General features: G+C 41.0%; 1 long non-coding RNA gene across 1 annotated transcript; it reads right to left on the bottom strand.

The window, feature by feature from the left end:
* Positions 1-8,044: 8,044 nt before the first annotated feature.
* Positions 8,045-11,760, bottom strand: LOC121900921. The gene is made up of 4 exons (XR_006097141.1): positions 11,675-11,760; positions 11,457-11,556; positions 9,784-9,852; positions 8,045-8,802 (listed from the first exon to the last, which is right to left on the bottom strand). It is a non-coding gene; the product is annotated as an uncharacterized LOC121900921 (long non-coding RNA).
* Positions 11,761-12,262: the final 502 nt, after the last annotated feature.

Here is a 12,262-nt window from a genome sequence, read left to right as displayed (position 1 = left end):
AACCCGTTTCACATTACAAATTGTTATTTGATCCATTTTTCATATAACAATATTGACTAGAGCAGATTTAAATACAAAATGAATGATGCATGAAGATATAGATTTTTTTTGCAGTGTACCAGGCTCATGCCCTCGTAACCCAGGATGAGCTGGACATGTGGTGGAGAACAGACATGACAACTCGCAGAGACTAATGTTGATGACAGTTGGATCATGAATCAAGGCTGTGTACTCTCTCTCTCTCTCTCTCTCTCTCACCTCAGTGTGTGTGTATGGTTGAGGATGTTGACAGTGGCTGAGGTCCCAGCGGATGATGATGGAGAGGGTCAGCAGAGATTAACGGTTCCCATTTCTGGGGCAGACTGAGTCTCACAGCTGTTCACACCTGTGTTCATTTCTGCTGTGTCCTGCTTTAAAGAGGGGATTGAGACGGATAGAACAAACGCTTTGCTCTCTTTTACTTCCCCTTTACTGCCAGGTTAAATTGGTGTTTTTTAAAGCCAGTGCTTCAGGTTGGAGCTTCTGGGATTACTATATGTCCTAACCACTGGCGCCAACATTTTTATCCTTTTATGTTTCTGCATTTTCCTTCACCAACTCTCACTTTGGTACTTTTTTCATCTTTCGTCCTCACTAAACTTTTCCTCTTACTATTCTTTTTCCACCTTCACTCTCACTGTCTTTTTACATCCAAATAGTAAGAATAAGAGTTTCTTTCAGCAGCATCAACACTAAAGCAGGATCAGGTTGTATAAAAGTCACACGAGGTTAGAAAATCCATCCCGTTCACATTAATTCTCTGCCTTTGTTTGTCTCTTCTCACCTTGGCAATGACAACACTCCTTTGCACAGAGAACAATAGTGAACCTGCACCTCTGTATCAGTTTAATTAATCTCTGCATGCCTAATTAACAAGTTGCATTATCTGCAGAACCACGGAGCTGTGATGACGAGGGACAGGTTAGGTTGACGGACAGCCAGTGGAAGGCTTAGGGTGACAGACAGGAGGCCCAGAGAACTGTCACAGCCATCAAACCCCTGTCGTTTCATAGATGTCAGGCTGCCACGGGCCTCTTTTATTTCTATCTGTCCTGGAAAATGGATTGACCATGGTTGGATGAATGAAAGGGCAGACAGAGGCCCCTCTCACAGTAATTCAAATCAACATTGATTCCCAGAGACAGTGTAATTACAGTTGTGTAAAGGTTCAGCTGTGTGACAGGTGTAGAAAACTTGCTCAAAATTGATTGAAGAACTGATAAGGTACTGAATTCAGGCTAGAAAACAGAGACTGATCTACTGTTCTGTCTTCTATGTTGTCGCTTTTTCTTTGCCTCTGCAGGGATTATTAGGTCTAAAACGAAAAGATTTATATCAACCTTTATGAGTTGGTATGAATGGATTTTACACTGATGAAGTTCTGTTCGGTTTTTTGGAAAGTTTAAGCAGACTTTTTTTTTTTTTTTTTTTTTTTACCGAACACCACATAAAAATTCATTTGTGATGGTCACCCTCTGGGATGTGTATGTTTGTCTTTGTGTCTTGTTTCTGTGAGGGAGCGCTTTGCTCTCTGCACATCCTTTGAGACTGGTCAGTTTTTGCTCTGTCTCTTTTGGAGGCATCAGGCTTTCTCCAAGCCTCTCTCTCAACACTTTGAGTTCTGAATGCGTGCGCAAACACATTTCTCCTCTTCAAGTTTCAAACACATTGACCCTCACCCTCAGAGGCATCTGTCTCTCTTCGCTTTTGACTCCCCCTTTTTATCTGCTCTCTCCCCTCCCCTCAGCCGTCTTTCTAGTTGGAGCCCCAAGGGCAGACAGACAGACAAAGTCGCAACCTTATAATTGTGAGTCTTAATTATGAAGATGAGTGATTTAAGAGAGGTTTCTGCCAGCTGTCTCTTGGCTCAGCAGCGAGCACAACGCCTGAGGGGAGAGCAGCGGGTAAACTATTGAGCATCTTCACAGCCAGCAGGCCTCTTCTGAGACTGAGCCACCTATCCTAATTGTGACCGAGTCATTCCCCTCACTCAGAGTTCACAGCTGAAGTCTTTTGAGTTCACTCGAGATGAGATAATAGTAGAGAGGGAATGCGACTGCATCTCTCTAGGCTTTTAGCTGTGACTGTTTGATTGCTCTCTGACTACCGGCGACAGCAGGAGCACAACTTGGTTAAATTTGCTGAATATGTTTTAGGAAACTTTTTGGTGTGACAAAAGCGTTAGAAACGAGTCAGAGGAAATTGACTTTGGGTGTGATTGTGTCTCAAATGAAACAGCAGGTGGGTGCAGAGGACATGCCTCAGCCTTCATAAACACGAACATCATTTTCTTTTCATATAAAGAATATACACAAAAGGCAAGCACAACAAATAAAAATTGTCAAGGTGAGAAAAAAACCCAAGGGAGCACTCGCGCTTAATATCCAAGCATGAAATGGAAAATAAAAGAACAAAAAAGAGCAAATCAGACTTCTCAAGTTAAAAACAAGTATTTTAAAGGCATATGAATGAATACAGGCATTAAATGACATGCATTTTAATCATTAAAAACAAGAGCAGGAATTGACTGTTCGCTAAGCACCTTTCCCCCTAGTTACTGTTACTTCTGTAGATCTTTCCATAGTCTCACATGTGCAGTTTACAATGATAATGGTGTGAAATTTATAGCAAAAAAGATTCTAAGTATTCTTTGAAACAATGGGCCCCTGCCTCATCTCCTTCCAGACAGAGGTAGACAAAGGCAGGCTTATCATTTCTAGTTAGTGACTTGATTTTTCCAGTTGAAATGACAACTGTGGCGAGCAGATTTTGTCAGCTGTAGTTTCTAGCTGATAAAGCCAACCACCTCCATGAGTGGGTTAGCCTTAGTATTATGAGTATGATAAGGAAAAATTCAAGTATGTTTCACGTCTAATATTACAAGAAAAAAGGTGTTTAGGATGAAGTGTGAGGGTTGCTGAAGCAGGACAGAGCTGCTAACGTGACCCTAAACTCTGACCAGATTCCACACAGTAGTGAAGTACTTACAGCAGCTGTGTTTTCATGAACAGGGTTCTTTTATGTAATGTGTAACCCCACAAAATAATGTAGTATGAAATGCCCCTTACCTTTGAAGTAATGCTAGGTTACACTTTTGCTCATGTTTTTGGTTTTGAAAAGGCAAGTCAAAAAACACAACCCTCAAACTCCTTATCGCTCTTATTTCAGCCTCCTGCAAAAGGCCTCAAAATGCAGAGAAATCCAAATCTTGACGGGCCTGCCATGTCAAGTTAGGGTTGATAAGACATGATTGGACAATTGCTGCTCAGAGTTAGAGGTTTTAACGGTCAATTCTGAATTGATTAACTAATGCAATAACTGCTCCTGATGTTTCAGGAGGACAGCAAAGTTAAATATACTAGGAGGAGTTTGAATTTCTAAAGACTTCACCCTGCCATGTCTGTATTTATTGTCAAGAGAAATAAGTGACAGGTGACCAATTCTGTGTGTCTGTGTGTACATGTGTGAGAATCTCATGTATTGTCTTCATGTACTGTAACAATTGTCCGTGACAGTAAAACTGATGCATTTAAACACAGCACTCATCAGCAATGACAACCTGATAAGAGTGGCAGAGGCTGCAGAGACACACACAGACAGACTATTGATTTCATGATTACGGTGTCTGTCTTTGGCTCCTATTAAGTCTGTCGATGGCATTGATGGTACAATAGCATGACTGACCACTGGATGTTTTCTAAATGACAATTTAACAGACTGTCATAGCCATAGACTGTATAAAAATAGTGGACATAGGCACTGTGACGTCATCCATTGGTTTGTGGGCTCCCATTTTGAAGCTTTGATTTTGACATTTTGACCATCAGCATCTTGGTTTTTTGGAGCCAGAAGTGATGAGAAGTGACCATATTTGGGCAAGAGTGTGGAGCTGGGGAGGAGCTTTCCAGGGTCCAACTACAGCACCTCACGCACCGCCGTGGTAGCAACTTATCAATCACAAGGTAGCCACACCCTAAAAGATATCCTGCTTTATCGTCTATTTTACTCTCAATGGGACCATCATTTACAAAATGAACATCATGCTTGTTACTACCTGGGTCAAGGCTGGCAACAAGAAGGGAGGCCACACACTGGCATATCAGTCAAAAAGTAATCTATTTAACTCATTCAAATAAACATATTAACTAACTGATAGGGTGTGTAGGTAGGAGAGACATCAATCGTTTTAGAAGTGTGTAGATGAGTGAAAATATGATATAAAGCGTGTTGGCTGGTGCAGCAAACCAAACAAAGGAAGAAAGCTGAGGGTGAGAGAGAGAGTGAGACTCCCAGAGGGGCAGTCTTTTATGTCTTCTTGGAAGCTCAGTCCAGGTAGGCAGGGTCGAGCAGGCAACACTCCCAGCTGCCTCCATCAGCTAACTCCCAGTGTCTGCAAAACAGGCAGCAGAGCAAGGCAAACAAACAGGCAGAGTGAGATGGGCCGTCACATACTGTATTGAAGAAGACTTGACACTAGCGATTGAGACCATAAACTCATTAGGAAAGTGTTTACTGAGGGAATAAATCAAGTAAAAAGTAGGGTCATTTTCTCATAGACTTCTATACAAATGGACTTCTTTTTGGAGCCAGTGGAGTCACCCCCTGCTGGTCATTAGAGAGAATGCAGGTTTAAGGCACTTCCGCATTGGCATCACTTTTCAGACCCGGAGCTACCTGCTTGGTCATAGCTCACTGCACTCGTCTGTGGTCCTGCGTCTAAGCAAGTTTGACTTGATGCAAACATAAATGTGTGTACTCTGAGTTATTGGCCTTATGAAATATTGGTTAAGCATCATTTGCATCATTGTCTTCTTTTCTTATTCTAATCTCCATCTCATTAGACCTTTTTAAGACTTTCTTTTCCTCCTGTGGACTGCTTCATCACTCCTTCACTGTTCACTTTCTAGTGTACAGGTACATCCCTAGCGGTATTCGTATAACATTGCATCTCTGTCTGATAACTGAGTTGAGACAGTTTTTCCTTTTTCCTGTCAGGAAAAAGGCTGTTGGGATGGACAAATCAATGGAAACATGTTACAGTAAGAGAGATGAAAGAGACAAATGCAGAGCAGAAACCAATGACAAGTGCGTCTTCTTCTCCTCTGTGATGTAAATAATCTGAGGTTATTCCTTTTTTAAAAAAAATCCATTTAAACTCTGGGTGTGTTTGTTGCTTAGCTTCTCTGGACCATATTCATACAGCCTCAGTAGATCCAAAACCCATCTCTCTCTTTATTTCTCCCTCTTGCTCACACACAAGCTGCTGTTTCAAACTACTGCATCAGAAAAAAAAAGAGAAACTCCAGTCAACACATGCTCTGCAGGAAAGCCAGAGGCGAGGTGATAGTTTACAAGACAGACAAACATCACTTCTCTGGCTCTGTTCCTCGCACTTCAGTTTGCAGCCGCTTGTTCATGTCCACAGTGAACACAGATACAAGATAACTGCAACTGAGCCCATCTACGGCTGTGTGAACATGGTCCACAATATTTATCCATATTTATTGATGTATGTTCTTATGAATTCCAGTCCTGTCATTGTATTATATTCTTTACAAGACAAATGATCATTAAAGGAAACCCTTGTTTGGATCCATTACCAGGCTTTATTGGTGGTTATTTGTTCATTTAGTTTATTAGTATGTTAAGAATTTTGTATGTGATTAAACTTTTCTTGTAATTATACTGATACATTGGCATATGTTTTTGCTTGTAGAAAAATGAGACAAGGTTGGGGGTAGCAGTATGCATTGCTGCTTGCCACATCAACACATTCCAAGATGGTTACCCCCACTACGAGCATTGTAATCACACCAAGAAGATTAGCTACTTTTGCAGTTTTATGTATTTGGGGCTGTTCGTTAACAAGAGCTTGTTTTAAATTAGCAGAATCAATTGTATTAAAGTTAAAGGAGGCACATTATGCACATTAGATTCTGGAGCTCTACTAGATACTCCAGTATATCTTTGCATAATTTACAGCTCAAAAAAACCTCTTATTTATCTTATACTGACCCTTTACATAGCCCCTCAGTTCAGCCTCTGTCTGAAAGAGGCCGTTTTATCTCCTTTCTCTTTAAGGCCTCCCTCCCAATGAGCCTGCTCTGTTCTGATTGGTTGGCTTCTGGAAGCTGCTTCACATCCAACTTCCAGCTACTTGGGAGGCTATGTAAACAAACAGTAGTAGTCAGATTTCACTTCTTTTTCCCATTCTTCACTCAAAATATAAACTTCTCAAATAAATCTGTACATGTTCGAGCCGAAATTCAATCTGAAATATGCCAATGCACAACACAAACAACACATGGAAAGACCTTAACAACGGCAGCAACCAAGGCTACTGAACAGACGGCCATTTATGTGCAACAAGCTGACATCAAATCATCAGCAAGGTACAAAAAAACGTCACAAACAAAGCATTCAGGGCAGGTCGAAGCCCTGGATTTTGACTTGCAGGAAGTATTTCTACATACATTTACCTTAAGTTTTGTCGAACTTCGACCATGTTTAGCATAGATATCCGACATCAGAACAGTAAATAACAGAAAATCATAAAAAGCATATGTCTCCTTTAATATTGGATTCTATTTAGATGTAAGTGCCAGTGAGGGTGGCTTTGCAGCCATTGTGTCAATGGTTTGTTGACACTTTTGTTGTTCTTTGCATCAGATGGAGACATATCTGTAAACCTGATGTTAGATAGAGATATAGAGAGATAGGATCATGGGCAGCATGTGATCCTGACAGCAGCAGCACATGATGGAAATTGGCAGCCTTATATAGCCTGCCACTGGCAACGACATCAATCCCTACTACAGCATAGGAAAATTTGCCCCTCACCTAACATCAAAACTGCACAACAAACACATTAAAAAACATTTATACTACACTCATGTCAAATAGTCTGCATGATCTTCATTCAAGTTACACATTACAATAGAATCATAGAAAACCTGAACAGCAGATTAAAGTACACTAACACCCCTACACTAATTACCACATGGTATCTCCTGGAACCTTTAAATTGGTGTTCAGATAGCCTGGGGACTCTTTTAGCCTGAACACCCTGGAGAGGAGACCCAACAGAGGTGAGTGACCTGAACACAAACATTACACATTTTATTATCGTTCAATCAAACAAAGGTTAACACTGTTGGTTACTGGCTTGTGTGTGATAGGTTTGACATTTTCTGCCTGCTGCACAAGATCAGGGAGGGTGGGAATGTCATTGCCAAGAATTACAGCATATGGCAATTTTGGAGCTAAAGCTACTGACAAAAGAAAAGTTTGCCAGTTGCCAATTTTGCAACCTTCTATTTCATAATCTTCAGAGTCTGCAATGTCCATGAGCACATAGGCACTACGCGCGTTACCTGTCAGCAAAGGGACCAGGCAAACAGCCCATTCGTCTTCTGGCCATCAACAGACTTGGGCCATTCTTTCAAATGTTGTCAAAAATGTTCAATGTCATCCTCTGGAGTTAGTGGGAGCAGCTTTGGTTCTCTGAGGACTGACATTGTTTGTCTGACTTGTCCCCTCACCTGGATCAACCACTTCATCATTTCCACCTCCACCTGCTCATCATCTGTAATCTTTCATTTCATTCACCTGAAATTGTATCTGCTGAAATTGATGCTCCATGTGTAACACCCAGTTCAATAGTTAGAATACAAATTTCAGTAGTCAGTTGGATGCTGGACCAAATGCCAAGGTTTGACTGCTGGAGCAGGATGGATGAATAATGAGACCAACTCAGTAGGTTTAATTTGATGACATATATTGAAACTGTTGCAAGTGCTGTACAACCTGTCAACTGTAACCTGACTAGTAAACACTTACACCCACAATAAAATAGTGACACAAAATTACATCAAAAGAGAATAGGCCCAAAATACTGAAATAAAGAAATAAAATTACACCCCTGGGGGATTTGACTCTCTCTCTATAGTGTCAGCACACACCATCAAATCATGACATTTCAATGTTAAAATCTTTTATTCTCCTTGCAAGATATGCAGAGGAGCAGTGAAGTGCAAGTCTGTCCTACCACTCAAGCAGAATCAGCAAAGTACACAGTCCATCCAAAGAATTTCAAATTCTCTTGACATCAGTCATCATCACAGTAAATCCTGACACGGTGGATACAGCGGCTCGCCATCTTTGGAATGGATCATTGTTGAATCATATCAAAACCTGACCTGTACAACACAGTCACATTGATATTCAAAAATCTACATCCAACTTCCTTATCTTTTGTAGATGCATCACACCAGTAGATTTTAAGTTATTTTAACAGTGTACGCAAACATCAACAAACAAGCCAAAAAAATTGATAAGGGTTGTTTTAAAGGGGACAAGAAACAGGGCTCTCCTCAAGCCTCAAAATGACAACTGTGGCACTGCGGAGCAACTACTTTGTTCTTGACGGGAGAAGTCTTTGTCCATCTGCTGGTCTCTGGCTGTTTGAGACCGGATGAGAAATTTGACCAGACATGCCAGTTCATCTAGCTTTTCCCCTTGGTTGCCGACTGCCATGGGCCCACTGGTCAACTGATGCACTCATGTCGTCATCTGGCTCTTCCTACTGGTCTTTCCACCGCTAGTCGTTCTCAACTCCTCATTGCGGCGCAAGCTCCAGCTTCTTGACACCACTTGTTAGGATGGCTGTGTAGTGGCTGGACTTTAAAACAGTAGGCTTGAGGCAGAGGCTAGGTGCAGACCAGTGGAGGCTAGTCCATAGAGGCAGAGGAGGTTGCTCCTCCTCTATTTTTTGAGAGGGAGATCAAAATATAAAAAGGAATATTTGGTTGAAATAACCCATTACCAAATGTCAGTATTATTTGTAAAATACATTTTTCTCTCTTCTTTGGAAAAAATCAATTATTGAAATTTTGTGTGTGAAGTGGTGGTGGTGGGGGGGGGGGGCAGGGGGGGACAGGATCTTTCTAGTATTCAGCACTGATCTGAACCTGTATCACATTATAAGCTTTGTGCTACTTTATATATTTCTGTATACTAAGAAAATACATAGGAAACACGTGTAAATCATGTGATATGTTGTCTGTTTTTGATGAGAACATAAATCTGTTGTCACAATAGAACAATACAATAAATTTGAATTTCACTTTGTTGATAAAATGACACATTCTGAACCACTCCAAAATGAGCACTTCTTTGTTTAGAAACAATATGTATATGCTATGTTTTCACCACTCAGGGGTTTTTGTTTTTGAAAGCAAATTGTTTTATTGGCATATAAAATTGCCCCCCACCCCTCGGATTTCATCAGGTGGGACAATGATATAGTATGATGCGGTTTGTTGTAAGATTCCATGTTGGTTTTCATCCTGTCCTCCCCAATTTTTTGAGTCACCAGTCGCCACTGGTGCAGACCAACCAGGTGTTTATTTCACCCACAATAAAGACATAGTACCATAACAGTCATAATACTACACATAAAATACTGTGGACCACTGGCAGCATGTGATCCTGACAGCAGCATCACTTGATAAAAACTGGCAGCCTTATATAGCCTGCCACTGGCAACAACCTCGATCCCTACCACAGTATAGGGAAATCTGCCTGTCATCTAATATCAAAACTACACAAAACATATTAAAATACATTCATACTACACTAATGTCCAATAATCTGCATGATCTTAATTCATGTTACACATTACAATAGAATCATAGAAAACCTGAACAGCAGATTAAAGTACACTAACACCCCTACACTAATTACCACATGGTATCTCCCGGGACCTTTAAATCGATGCTCAGATACCCTGGAGACTCTTTTAGCTCGAACACCCTGGAGAGGAGAAAAACAGAGGTGAGTGACCTGAACACAAACATTACACATTATATTATTGCACAAACAATTAAGCAACAGTTGTTACTTCATTCAATACATCATCATTTTGGCAAAGGTTATACCACAATGAGCTCATTATAAGAGGACCTTCATTACTTTCATTACAGACAGACAGACCATTCCATGAAAATAATGTATACAATATAATCCTATCCAAGGCTACTGATATCTTGACAGAAAGTAAAACTTCATCAAAGTATGACACATGCTGCTTTCAATCTCAAAAGAACAAAAAAACCTTGAAGGTTTTCAAACCTAATGAACATGCAGATCGAAGTTTAAAACCCGGGGCAACTAGAGGGCCTACCACTTGAAATTAAGTGCTGACAAAGAAACACTCTGATCCAGCCAATGGCAGTATTCTTCAGTTACACACATCAATTTGTGTAGACTGATCGTATCGACCATTTTGTCACTTTTGAGTTTGTTACACTTTCCTGAAAAGTCAAAGAAAATGCAAAATGTTGTTTTCTCTCTGCAGTTCAAATGTGTCTTCTCTTGTTTCGGTATCTTTGTGTTACTGTGTGCGCGAGTGATTCAGTTTTGCTCTGAGCTGCTGATTCTTTCGCCGTAGAACAATCTGCGCCTTTCTGACCTTCATGTCAGAAGAGATGCATTTCCAAATCTCTCTGGATTTGGTAAAAATGTTTTCTCCACACCCGAGATATCAATAAAATAAATGCAATTTTGTTCACATTTTTTGTATTCCGACTCTGTTCTGGCTGCAGTGTTGAAGCAACAGAGTAGGTTGCCAAGGGCAAATCCCTCAGTGGCACAGCTGAGTTGTTGGAAGAGAAAGGAAAAAGAAGGAAACAGAAAAGTGAGAAGGCTCAAAAGTAAGAGAAAGGAGTGAAGAGGGCGAAACAGGAAGGAGAAAGAATGAGAGAGATTCTGTTTTGGCAGCAAACAATATGTGAATACGCCTACTGTTGTACTGTCTAACCTCACAGACCTTCAGTTCACCTGACTGTCCTCTGATGAGCCGAATGTGATAATCCTCTCTCATCAGTGGATGGTTTCATTGCCTCCCAGCACTGTTTCCTGTAAAAACAACCTCCCCTCTCTCTGTCATTCACTCTGTCTCGCTCTCTTGTTCCCCTCATCTCCCTTGATATGTGACTCACTCATTTCATTATTATTCAGGAATACCGGAAGAAGCCACACTGCTAGGTTCTGTTTTCAGTTGACAATCAATCACACTGAATATAGCATCTCTTTTACATCCTCTTCCTCTGTTCTGGCTGGCTGAGTGATGTTTTCGCTCAGCTCGGTGCGCTCCAATGACAGTGCTCATTAAGCCTGCTTACCGAGGAGTTTCTTTGAAATTCACAGCTGAAAATGACCTTCAGCTCTCCTCTGTTGCTGTGCTGCCACTGCAGCAGTGAGAGATTTTTTTTTTTTTTACAGCCACTTGAAGCGAAACTCTAAACAATCACATCTTTTGTCCCAATGTTCCTACCCTAACTATTTCAATCCTAATGCCTAAACCTAACCAAGTGGGTGTGTCATATAGAGTACTGTGAGTCCGCAGTTAGACCTACTTGGAAATGTTTGGCTCCGAGGACCAGCATGCACTTGTGCACCGTGAGTAGAGTGTCCATGAAGGTTGCATAAGCAGAAGAAGAACTTTCTCATGATTGCCTATGAAAAAGATTAAAACATACTATTTATACACCAGATTTGTCCTGATTCTTGTAATATAACTTGGTTTTGAGATTTGCAGATAAATTAGAGGCATGGAAAGACTGCTCATCATAACCTTGTTCTTGGGTCGATATCAGGCTCATCTGGCAGGCATGGCAAATCAATGGGGATCTCTGGCATTATACTACATTATCTCCTAATGACACTGCCAAAGTTCAAGAAGATTATGAAAAGCAACAAAGGGTTTAGCATCATCTTAGCCCTGACAGTCTCTTACTTACCCTCGGAGCTGCTCCGCTCTTTTCCTCCCAGAATTACTGTCTGTCTTTATCTCACACATAAACATAAGAGGCTGCAGGCGAAACACACTTACTCTTTCTGCACACACACGAACACACCAAGCTGCTTATCCAAATCAAAAAAAAAAAAAAGATTAATATGCATCTTAACTGCGTTTATCTTCCTTGTCTTTATTGCAGACAGGTTGTTGAATAGCTTCCCCCATGAATCTGCATTCATGCCCGTCTTAATGACGGCTGCAGATGGCGACGCATCGGCTCACTAACAACTTCTTTTACAGTCATGTTTGTGTGTGCGTGAATCACAGCTGAGAAGCACAGCCAGCAAAAGCATCAGACTGAGCCAGGTCTTTGATACACCGTCGCCCTCACATTCTGCTCTGCCAGCTGTGTGTACACTGTGC

Source organism: Thunnus maccoyii, chromosome 7, assembly GCF_910596095.1.
Source record: "Thunnus maccoyii chromosome 7, fThuMac1.1, whole genome shotgun sequence".
Lineage (NCBI taxonomy): Eukaryota > Metazoa > Chordata > Actinopteri > Scombriformes > Scombridae > Thunnus > Thunnus maccoyii.
This window is presented reverse-complemented; position numbering and strand designations above follow the sequence as displayed.